This window comes from Narcine bancroftii, chromosome 6, assembly GCF_036971445.1.
Source record: "Narcine bancroftii isolate sNarBan1 chromosome 6, sNarBan1.hap1, whole genome shotgun sequence".
Lineage (NCBI taxonomy): Eukaryota > Metazoa > Chordata > Chondrichthyes > Torpediniformes > Narcinidae > Narcine > Narcine bancroftii.
This window is the reverse complement of record NC_091474.1, coordinates 224091778-224104538: the sequence shown is the minus strand read 5'-3', so window position 1 is coordinate 224104538 and position 12761 is coordinate 224091778. Positions and strand designations below refer to the sequence as shown.

General features: G+C 45.0%; 1 long non-coding RNA gene across 1 annotated transcript; it reads left to right on the top strand.

Moving 5' to 3' along the window:
• Positions 1-4247: 4247 nt before the first annotated feature.
• Positions 4248-6295, top strand: LOC138737066 (uncharacterized). Its single transcript, XR_011340750.1, has 2 exons — positions 4248-4336; positions 5080-6295. It is a non-coding gene; the product is annotated as an uncharacterized lncRNA (long non-coding RNA).
• The last annotated feature ends 6466 nt before the right edge of the window (positions 6296-12761 follow it).

Below are 12761 nucleotides of genomic sequence, written 5' to 3'. Positions count from 1 at the left end.
TAAGTCAATTAATGATTGCATGTTCCCTAATAAAAATATATTGGGATCTAATGCAAGATGGATATTATATAAACTGTTAAAAATAGATTGAATACCCTTCCAAAACTGTTGCAATCGATCACAAAGCCAAACAGTATGCAAAAAAGTATTGGCCGTCTGATCACATCGAAAACAAGAATCCAACTTACTAAGACCAAATTTTTTTAATTTCTCCGGCTGGATTGTATATTCCTGAAGTCAACAATCGGGTCCTTAGTTTTGGTAACATTGAGTGCAAGGTTGTTGTTGGTGCACGATTCAGCTAAGTTTTCAAACTCCATCCTGTATGCTGATTCATCCCCTTTATACAACCCACTACCGTGGTATCGTCGGCAAATTTGTAGATGGTGTTATTATCGTACCAAACTACATAGTATTAGGTGTAAAGTGAGAAGAGTAGGGGACTAAGAATACAGCCCTGTGGGGTTCTGGTAAAGATAGAGATTGTAGAGGATAAATTCTTACCAATCTTCACTGATTGTGGTCTGGAGATGAGGAAATCCATGATCCAATTACAGTGGGGTGTTAACTCCCAGGACTTGGAGTTTGCAGATCAGTTTTGAGGGGATAATGTTGGCAAGGTCACCATACCTCTGATATTGGAAGCCACACAGAGTTGTCCACCATCTTTTAGGCACCACTTAGCCTCTCCAACCTACAAATCAGGTGCATGTCAGCCAGTCCTTGGCTGGCCCCATACATCACACCCCCTGCTCAGCAGAGTGGGATATTTAAACCTGAGCACACCATTGTTCGCTTTCTTTGCCACATGGTCAAGTCCTGCACTTATTCTGGGTCATTGTCACCACAGTAGATGGCATCCGGAGGGGACACAGGTAATGGACTAGCAACCCTTAGGCCAACCAGGATATCACCAGCAACCCAGTAGGTACCAACATCGTAGTCAAAGTCCTCAATTTACTTGGGGTTAAAGGCTTTGTTTCTTCCCATTAGGTAGCCAGTTAGAACTCCTCGTCAGGAGTCAGAATCCCCTGCTTGCGGGTTGTTTCTCCCGAGAAGGGGGAGGGTTCGTACACACTCTTTTGTTGCTTAGCCCCTTCCCCTGGTCAGGATTTCAAGGTTGGATACGAGCCAGTAACTTGTGTGTGTGTGTGTGTGTGTGTGTGTGTGTGTGTGTGTGTGTGTGTGTGTGTGTGTGTGTGTGTGTGTGTGTGTGTGTGTGTGTGTGTGTGTCGCAGTCGGGGAAGGGAGAAGTCATTGCGGGGACAATGGCTCCGCCCACCACGCGCATGTGGGGAAGTCCGTGGGGGAGGTAGAGAGGTCATAGAGGGCCGCTGAGCTGCCGGCAGGTTTAGAGAGGCACACTTTTGCAAAGTGGCCTTTCTTGCCGCATCGGGAACAATACTGGTTCCTAGCTGGGCAGTTTTGGCGCGATCGTCAATCTGACCCACACCAGGACTCACAGTACTTACAGGGGCGCCGGGCGCCTGCCACAGCGACGTTCTTCTCCCTAGCTCGGCCTGAGGCTGCAGCTGAAGTGTGAGAGGGCCATGAGGGAGCCTGGGGGAACCTGGAATCAAAGACTTCGACATGCAGGGATGCTGCTTCCAGAGTTTGGACCACTTCCACAGTCCTGGTTAGGGCATAGATGCTGTTTTCCAGCAGCTTCTGCTGGATGGCCCTCGAGCATAGCCCTCAGATGAAGGTGTCCCGGGTCAGCCTCTCAACCTCCTCTACACCTACCCCGGGTTCAGCCAGACATGGTCGGGCCAACTCTTACAAGTGTCCCAGTAAGACTCAGCTGTCTCCCCGCATTGCTGGGCTTGGGTGTTGAGGTACCTTGCACAGACCACATTCATGGGGAGCTTGTACAAGTTCTCGAGAGTGTCCATTGCGCTCTTGTACGTGAACCAGCCTTTGTTTTCCTGGAAGGCACGGGGATCCAGCTTTGACCGGAGTAGGACCGACCTCTTCCGATCGAAGTCCAGGATGTTGCCCTCGTGTGCCTCGATGATTGCCTCGACCGCGTGCTGCCAAATCTCGAAGCATGTCTGGGTTTCTGGGTGGCGTGGGTTGACCTCGAGGCTCCCTGCGCACAGATTTTCCATAGCCACCGTGGGAAAATGTTGTGGATTAAATTGTGGTGCACTGTTAACCAGAATCAGACACACACAAAGATAAAGACTGTACAACAGGCTTTAATCCACAAAGACTTCCACAGAGCCAGGCTGGCTGTGGCTGCAGCAACTCTGAGTGAGGCCTCGGGAGGCCGGCGCAGGCTTATAATCCAAGAGGGTGATTGACACCCGACTGGGTGGGGCTTGATCCATTCAGGCCGGCTGATTGACTGCCAGCCAGGTGTTGTCCTGTCCCCTTACACTCCTGCAGGTACAGAGGTTGCCCCCTGCAGTAGGCCGGTGGTGTACCACCACAGTGTGTGTGTGTGTGTGTGTGTGAGAGAGAGAGAGAAAGAGAGAGAAGCTGCTTGTATTTGAACTTGTTTAACCTGTGCGTAGGCATTGGAACTGATTAACTGTGTTTGCTCTGGGACTGCCCCAGAGTCCTTTTTAATGTGTACTCTTTTAATAAAGCACGTATATTGTTGCACCACACTGTGTCCGGACTCGCTCACCTGCTGTACCCAAAAATGAACCGTTTCCACATAATACAGTGTTAAATGCCGAAATGTAGTCAATAAAAAGCAGCCTGGTGTATGGATCTTTGCTATCCAGGTGTTCCTGGGCTTTGTGGAGAGCCAGTGAGATGGCATTTGCATTACTTATTGTAATTTAGAAAGCTGAGGGGGGATCTTATAAAAACATTCACTATACTCATTGAAGTTTAGAAAGCTGAGGGGGATCTTATAAAAACATAGAGCATTATGAAAGGAATAGTTTCAACTGCCATGTGAGTCTTGAACTAAGGGACATAACCTCAAGATTTGGGGGCAGGTTAGATGTAAGACAGATGAGGAGGAACTGCTTTTCCCATAGAGTAGTGAATCTATGAAAATCTTTGCTCAAGGAAGCAGTAATGGCTGTCTCATTGAATGTACTTAAGACGCAATAGATTTTAAAAGAATAGGGAAATTAGGGCTGTGGGGAGCAGAGGGGTAAGAAGTTGAGTCTACAGCCAGATGACCAATGATCTTATTGTATGTTGGAGTATGCTTAATGGGCTAGGTAGCTAACTCCTCCTCCAGTTTCTTAGGTTCTTATAGTGCCTGTTTCTGTGCCGTATGACTATAACAAAACAAGCTGATAGGAGAGCAGCTGTTGGAAGTGTGATTAGTGTTTATCAAATATATAATTCAGTTTCTACTCATCATTAAAAAGTATTAATGATAATGTTGCAAGGCACTCACACCAATATTTATGCAGTTAATAGTTATGTGCTGAACAAAGCTTCAGTCGAGATCTTAGCTAATTTAAGTATTTAAATTGTTAGACACTATTTTCTGGATTGACCTTTTATATTCTTCTTTGGCTTGGCTTCGCGGACGAAGATTTATGGAGGGGGTAAATCTCCACGTCAGCTGCAGGCCAGTACAATTACTTAATTTAACATAATATTCATTCTTTTGTAGCAGGCCGAGCGGCCGCATCACATAGTAGGTCGAACCACCGTCCGTGCAGCTGGCTGATCGACCGCACAGCGCCGTTGGTCTAATCACCGCTCACTCACCTGGCACTGCAAGCCAAATCACAGCACACTAGGGAGTTAGTTACTCACCTACAAGATGGCGTGGGGGCTCCCGTCATCTTCACTTTAAGCCACGCGCCCTTTGGGTGAGTTGCAGGCATGGGATGATGTCACTTCCAGTCCCGGATGTCCGGGCTGGAAGTGATTTAAAAGAGGAGGCCAGTTTGAATAAACAGTCATTGCTGACTAACCACTGTGTCCGGTGAATTGATTTAGTAGCTCCACTGGAGGAGTCACTACACTTTCATCCTATCCTTCATGTAGAACATATATTTCACCTCAGTTAGTCACATTGCCATCTCCAAAATGAAAGGCTGTGGATTAAAGCCTGCTTTAGCACTTTAATCTGTACTGATAATGCTATGTAAAAATGTAGTGTCATGCAACTACACATCAATGACTTTAGAGTGAAATATTGCACTGGTCTGCAAAATATCAATTGGATTGTTAAGGATGGGGCTTCTGATGAACATTCATTAAACAAATAAGAATAAAACAGATTAACTAGCCATTTATTTATTTGAAACTTATAGGACCTCGCAATGACAGTACCCAAGTAACCTGCATCAAGTCCCTTGAGATATTTTGGATGGATGGAGTAAAAGAGAAATCCTTCAATATGCACTTGAAAAATGTAAGATGAATGTATTGTCCTTATGTGGAATATTTTTTACATCAGGAGATAGTCTAACTAAAGACTACAGCAAAGAGAGAAACAGCCAAAATGTCTTCATAGAACATTACAACTCAGTAAGGCCCTTCAGCCTATAATGTTGTGCTGTCTTATATAAACCTACTTTACATCAATCTAATCCTTCCCTACCTCACACCTATAATCTATTTTTCTACATTCATATGCCCGGAGTCTTTTGAATGTCCCTATTTTACCAACCTCCACCACCATCCCCAGCAATGCATTCCATCTGGGTAAAAAAAAAATTACCTCTGACATCTCCCCTAAGATTTCCTCTGATGTCCTCTGGTATTGGAAAAAAAGTGCTGGCTGTCCACCCTCTCTAAACCCCTTATAATCTTATTTTCACCTCTCATTCTTTGTCGCTCCAAAGAGAAAAGCCATCCTGGCTTCTTGTGACATGTTCTCCAATCCAGTAAAAGAGCTGGTAAATCTCATCTGCGTCTACGTCCAAGCCCCTTTAATCGTGGGAAATAAACAGTCTTGAGTCTAGTGGATTGTGATCTCTCACTCGCTAATCTTTTTTTCTGATGGAGGAGGGAGAAGAGGGTATGCCTGGGATGGGATGAGGCTATGTTGACTGCTTTTGCAAGGTAGTGGGAAGTGTAGATGGAGGCGCAGGAGGGGAAGGGGCTTATGTGATATTCTTAGTTGTGTTCACAACTCTCTGCAATTTTTTGCAGTTCTGGACAGAACAGTTCCTGTACCATGCAGTGATGCATTTGTGGAAGTTGTTGAAGAATGCAGGTGACATGTGGAATTTATTCAAGCTTCTGAAGAAGTAAAGGCACTGGTACAATTTCTTGGCCATTGTGTTGATGTGTTGGGCCAGGACAGGTTATTAGAGATGTTTACCCTCAAGAGACAGTAAATATTAAAATTGTACCCATGCTATTGCAAACACGATATATAAATTAGAATTAAGAATTGACCAGGGATGCCATTCCCATTTTTTTGATATTTGATGTAAAAGCCAGGTAAATGATACTGGAGAAGCATAGACAAGTAACTAAAGACTATGTTGTAGATAGTAATCATCACAGCCAAGGTGTTCAGAATGTGGTGGGTGTGAATATTTAGATCAATAGATGGTCTTTTTTTTGCACTACATGGCATGGATTTTCTTGTATCATTAGTTTCATTTATCTAAGCATCAAACTCTTGGCTGCATTTTGCAATGATGGAAGGCTTTGAGGAGTCAGGGGTCAATCATTCAGCTTCTGACCTCTATTAACCATAGGTCCTGTTAAATTACTGGTCAATGGTGACCACTGCCCCCAAAGCTTCCTTCCAAGTGCATGCATAGCAAGAATTTCATTTAGCATTTATTAGTTGTGTCTGAATTTGTTATTGTGTGGAGGGGGGGGGGAGGATCATGTGACTCCTCCAGCAGGAACCTGATTGGAAGCCACCATATCTGTCAATCAAGGCCAAGACCTCCCATGCTGAGCACTCACCTTGTAATTGGCCTTTTCAAATAAAGCACATACATCTTCACTGGCTCTGTTAATCACCTTAGATGGCCCCATTGACCAGCAGGGTGGTATAAAGCCTGACATGGAGCAGCTGGGTCTCTTTTCTTGAAGGAACAAACCAAGCTCTAATCCTGATCGTGAGCCACAGCTACCACCAGAGAATCAATATCACATCAGTAACGGATGCAGGGCTTTGTGGTGCATATGGACTAATCATCATACGGGCTTCTTATTTAATTTTGGTGCCTTATATCGGCACTAAGTCAAGGTGGTGAGTACTGTGGTTGCTCCTTCCTCAACTGTACATCTATAACTACTGCAGTTTATGGTTATAGCTTGCTCAGTTGTATCCAATGCGATTCTTGAGAGTGTATTCCCTGAGGTGAATTTCTCTTCTGGGCAAATAAAGATTGTTGTTACAATTGATCTGTCCCTTGACTCGTTGCTTCTTGGATGTCACATAAGAGTTGTCTCTGTCTTGTATGCCAGCATGAGCTTGTAGCATGATTGATAGTACTTGGAGACTTGTGCAGAACAAAAACACGCTTTTATTAGCTTACAATTAACGACTGGTATCTACAATGGTCTTCAGGTAAATTAGAGGCAGGAAAACAAAGTTTATATCAGGACTGACGGGAGCAGAGCCAAGAGGAGGGACCAGTCATCTAATCTACCTATAGACAGTGAATTTCAGTTTACTGCATTCATCCCTTCCTTCAGTAGAGAGCCTGCAGCTGAAAACGGAGACCACATTCAGCAACACGAGCTTTTACAATTATTTACAAGTTGAGTCTGTCTGGGGGCCTGGTTATTCTGGTTGAGAGACTTAGAACTGGTGGACTTTGTTCCCCCAGAACTTCCTGTGCCTCCTGTGGCTCTTGGTTACTGGGACACAAAGGGGGACTCAGGGGTTCCAGAACCGATGGTTGGAATCCTGCGCAAGGTATTTAGAGGTTCCAGGCCTATTGTGGGCATTGGGACCTCAGTTCCTGAAGGTGCCAGGTCTCTGATCGAGACGATGTCCTCTCTGCCATCTGGGTATGCCACAAAGGCATACATCAGGTTTGTGTACAGTAGGTGCACTCTCTTGACCAGAGAGTCTCTCCTCATGTGCTTTTTCAGCAGGGCTGGTCCTGGTGTCGTTAGCCATGCTGGAAGAGTGATCCCCGATGTGGATTTCCTCGTGAATGCAAACATTAGTTTGTGAAGAGTCACATTAGTCACAGTGCAGAGAAGCGATCTTATGCAGTGGAGCATGATGGGCAGAACCTCTTGCCAGCATGAGTCTGGAAGGCCTTTAGACTGGAAAGCTCATTTCACAGCTTTCCAAACCATTGCATTCTCTTTTTCAACTTGTCCATTCTCCTGGGTGTTATAGCTAGTTGCCCTGCTTGAGGCAATGCCTCTTACGAGCAGGTATCAGTGTAGCTCTTGGCTCATAATTGATGAGCCACGGATGCTGGGATACCCAAACATGGTGAAAATGGAGTTCAGAGCTCTAATGACTGTGATGGTGGTAGTGTCTGGGTAGGGGATGGCGGAAGGAAAACCCGAGTACTCATCAATAACATGTTACGAGCCCAGAAGACCCATAAACCCAAGACAAATAGTGACTTAAAGAAAAGTTGCTTTTAATTATCTTTAAACATGAAAACAAAATCACACTTTAATTTAACTAACCTAACTTAACCCCCTTCTAATTCTAATCGCATGTGTGTGTAATGTGTGTGTAAGTTCAGAAAAGTTCTTTGGGTCATTGTCCAATCTCACTTCTCATTCCTCCAAGTTCACTGGTTGCAGGCAATTCTTATACTGTGCACAGAATTTAATATTTATAAAGTTCACCAGGCTTTGGTGCTTGAAAGGTAAATGGTTACCGCTCAGGAAGGTTCTTGTCGGTTTTCAGAGAGAGATTTGTTGTTCCAGGACATCCACAACTGATGTACTTCCATCAGCCACTTCAGTATCTTGCTGAAGAAACTTGCCCCTTCAGGGTTCTCCAGATGATAATCTCTTTCTTTCAGGTCACCACAGAGTCCCTTTATGTTTCTCTTATTCCAAGTGAAACATTAGACAGCTAGTCCTCTCCTCTTGCACGAACCACAAGGGCTTTGAGCAGGCCTTATTCCAAATGGGGCTTTTCACAAGCTTGCCAGTTTGTCCTGTTCCAGTCCCAGATGCTTCTGCTGGCTGTAACACTGTAGAAGAAGTCTCTCTCTCTCTCTCAGAGAGAAAAGCCTGTTTTTCTATCTCTGCTCGCAAAACCACATGACCCTCTTAGAATAGCAAGTTCTCTTCCAGACAATCTGCAGCTCCAACAAGATCTTTCATCTGTGGCCTTTTGTAAACAACAATCCATTAGTGAAGTCTCTTAAGCACTCTCCAAAGCTCTTGTCTAGTATTATCAGAGCTCCAGTATTTAAAATAAGATCTGTTTTAAAGTGTTTGTATGTGACTTACTCTAACAAACCTTTCCCAATTTATCTCCCAAAAACATATCTATATACTCTGTCACAAATGTTAAGAAAGTACACATTTCCACTGGTGGAAGGAAGGGGTCTCTTGAAATCAATGCTGAGTCGTTCGAAGGGGAGGGAAGCTTTTATCAGGTGTGCTTTGTCAGGGTGGTAGAAGTGCAGACTTGGCATGACCTGTCATTTCCCTGATGCTTTCAATAGAGAAGGATAGGTTGCGTGCCTTGACGAAGTGAGCCATGTGGGTGTTGCCCAGGTGTAAGAGCTTGTTGTGAAGTGATTGCAACTGGCTGGTGTGTGCAGCTGTACAGCTTCCTCAGGATAGGGCATCTGGAGGCTCATTGACGGTACCTGGCCTATACACTATCTTATAGTTATCGGTGGAGAGTTCGATCCTCCACCTCACGATCTTGTCATTCTTTATATTTTACCCCTTTTTGTGTTATTGAACATGAATACTACAGATCGCTGATCAGTGAGCAGAGTGACTTTCCTGCTGGCCAGGTAGTGCCTTCAGTGCCTGATGGCCTCTACAATGGCTTGAGCCTCTTTTTCCACTGAAGGGTTTCAGAGCTTGTGGCCTTGTTGAGTGCAGGTAAAGAAAGCTACACACCTGCCTGTCTGGTTAAGGGTCATGGCCAGGGTTAAGTCTGAGGCATCATTCTCCACTTGGAATAATGCATTTTTGTCCACCGCATGCATGGTGGCCATAACAATATAGCTCCTGACGTAACAAAAAGGTGCCTAGGCTTTGGCCAATAATGGAAAGGAGGTGCATTTTAAAAGGGGACAGACCTTGTCAGCTTAATGAGGTACCCACTGGGCTTAGTATGAGAAGAAGCCCAGGCACCATCTTAAAGCTTTCATGGTCCTTGGGATTTCGAGGTCAAAGAGGGGCGCATACACTTTGGGTCTAGACCAATGATTCCATTCTCCATCATATAACCCAGGATAGCTAGACATTCAGTCTGGATCACACACTTACTGACATTATACGGGAGGTTCAGGGATTTGGCTGTGTGGAGAAAATTCTAAAGATTGGCATCATGGTCCTCCAGATTGTGCCTGCAAATGGTGATGTTGTCGAGATAAGGGAAGGTAGCCCTTAACTCGTACTTATCAACCATTTTGTCCATCTGCCTCTAGAAGACCAAGACCCCATTCGCAATACCAAAAGGGTCCCTCAGGAACCGATAAAGCATCTGCCTCGAATGCTGTGTAGGGACAGTCCTCAGTACAAATCAGTAGCTGGTGATATGGAACTTTCAGATCAATAGTCGAATAGACCCGGCACTGTGCAATTTCATTCACCTTGTCCAAGATTTGGGGAAGGGGGTATGCGTCCAGGAGTGTGAAGCAGTTAATAGTTTGGCTATAGTCAATCACTAGCCTAGGCTTTTCTCCCCCTCTCACAACTACCACTTGGGCTCTCCACGGGTTGTTGCTAGGTTCAATTATTTTTTCTTTAAGCAGCCACTGCGTTTCGACTCTAATAAATTCTTGGTCCCCTGCACTGTATTGGCTGCTCTTTGTGGCTATTGGCTTATAGACGGGGGTTAGGTTCTGAAACAGGATGGTGGGGGTTTGATATTCAGCGTGGAGAGACTGCATGTAATGTCTGGTTTTTGAGACCTTCCGTTCTGCACTGTGATTGGGGGAATTGGGCCTGAGTACTCCATGGTCATGCTTTTAAGGTGACACAGGAAGTCTAGGCCTCGCAACACAGAAGCACACAAATCCTCTAATACATAAAATTGGAACTTACAAAATTCCCCCCTTCTGCTGTACAGTACCATACCCCTGAATGGTTGCCGAATACAATCACGATGCTAGATAAATATAGTAGTCCATTGAGTAAACCTTTAAGCTGTACTGCTGAGCAGTCGCAGAGTTTATAAAGCTCTCAGTTGAGCCAGTGTCTATTAAGAAATCCGTCAGATGTCAGTTTATCCTTATCTCCATCATCAAGTTGTTCAGCTTGTGGGGTTTTCCCTGGTCAAGGATGACTGATGCCAGCGCTCCGGAGGCTGCATTGCTCTCCCTATCGACATTGTCTTGATCTGAGGGCCAGGAAGATGGCATCTACCACAAGGAGCGGCAAGATAGCTGCCGTTCCCGCCATTGCTTCACTTCCACACTCTGATCTTGAGCACAGGTAGTACAGTAGTTCAGGGGTTGCTCACGAGGTCGCCTTCCTGGGGTTCACCTTGGCCCAACAGACTTGCACCCAGTGTCCCCTCATACTGCACCCTGAACACACAGAATCCTTCATGGTCATCTGGCGAGGGGGTGTTTGGCCTGTCCATAGAAGTAGCATCCCTGGTTGCATGTGCCCATGGTAGTCGGTAGTGGGGATGGCTGCGGTCTGCAGGCCTGGTCTTCTGAGAAGGCACCACTTTCATTAGAGAGATTGTCTGCTCCCAATTTGGCCTGTTCAAAAGATTTTACCAGATCAAGGGTACTGGCAAGGTCCTTCTTCCCCAACTCTAGCAGTCACTACCTCGCATACCTTGATGAGTATGCTCATGTCATGTCTACTTACTTCCAGTAAGTGCTCTTACTCCTGTCACGAGTATCCCGGACTTGCTCTTCTTCTCTCACCTGGCTGAGACCGCTTTGTAGTGGCACTTTCTTGTCAGTGTCCATAGTTCCAGAGCATAGTTGTCCAGCGATTCACCCAGTCGTTGCTGATGTTGAGAGTGTCAGTGTCTCGCCAGCACCTCATTCTGAGGCCTCATGTAGTGGGCCTTCAGAAATTCGATGGCTGTCTCATACATCATGCATTCCCTGATTACTGCGTATCCCTTGGGACAGACTCGGGAGAAGAAGACTTTTTGGGTGTCCATTAGGTAGAACAGGAAGCACTCCAACCAGTAGGCAAATTCTTCCAGGGCCTCTGGGGACAGAGAGTTGACCTGGAGCATGCCTGGCTTCAATAGGGCTTCCAAACCATTTCCAAAGGTAAGCTAATAAAATTGTAACATGATTGAAAGTACTTGGAGACTTGTGTGGAGCACAAAGATGCTTTTATTAGCTTACAATAAATAGCCGGTATCTACAATGGTCTTCAGGTAAATTTGAGGTAAGGTGGGTGTGATAGTACAGATTCTATCACCAATGTGTATATATACATATGTACAGATGGTAGTGTAGGATGACTGTGATTGGCTGAGAGTGTAGCCAAACCAACTGGCAGGTCTTAAAGGATTGCTCCTAGCCAGACCAGGTCAGTCTGGACTGGTCGACCTACTTGTGATATGCTCCAGTCTTTTAGTTAATAAAAGTCTTGGTTTGGATCAACAAGTCTTTGGTTTTTTCGACGCGGATTACACTGGGAAAACAGGGTTTATATCGGGACCAATGGGGGTGGAGCCAAGAGGAGGGGCCAGTTGTCTAATCTACCCATAGACAGTAAATTCCAGTTCACTGCAGAGCTCAGCTAACTACATAGATACTGATAGTAGCAAATGAATTGAACAGTATGCAAACCTCATCAAAGATTCCTATTTAATCTGATAGTAGATAATTGATACAGTGATAAAATCCAACTGTTATGTACTGGGGCTGAGTTATGGATGTTCATCAACCACAACCATCTTTCTTTTTGTAAGATGACTCCATCTAAAGTTGTCACCTCTACCTCCACCTCATCCCCAACATGATTTCCATTGAGCACTTTTTATCTCTGATTTGATAGTGTTGTTATCTCATATAATTCGTACATTGGTTAAATAGTCATCAATACGATTTGGTGGGATGCCACTTATTGAAAATTAAAGGTAACATAGATTGCGAACCATTTGCAAAATAAAGGACATGTTTCTTCCTCCTAATGTTCTTTAAATCTAAGAACTGAGGGAGTGTTGTTGTGAGTGGAAGTCAGAAGTAGGAAGGGAGCTATCACTGTGTTGGGAGTAGTCTATAGCTCCCCAAATGGCCCTTGGGACACCAAGGAGCAGATAAGCAGGCAGATTTTGGAATGGTGAGGGAAATACAGGGTTGTACTTATGGGTGATTTCAACTTCCATAATATTGACTGGCACCTACTGACTGCAAGATGGATAGAATGGGCAGAATTTGTCAGGTGTGTACAAGAAGGATTCCTTACACAGTATGTGGACCAGCTAACCTTACTAGATCTGGCTGTGGGGAATGAACCTGGTCAGGTGGCGGACCTTGCTGTAGAGGAGCATTTTGGTGAGAGTGACCACAACTCCCTTCAACATAACTATGGAAAAGGATAAAAACAATCAAACTGGGAATGTGCTTAACTGGGGAAAAGGTCATTATGAAGGGATGAGGCAGGAACTTAAATTAGAAACAGATCTTTAAGGGTGAAAGCCCAGAAGTAATATGGAGGAAGTTTAGGGACCACTTGTGCAGGGTTCCCTCTGGGACAAGGAAGAGATGGTAGGA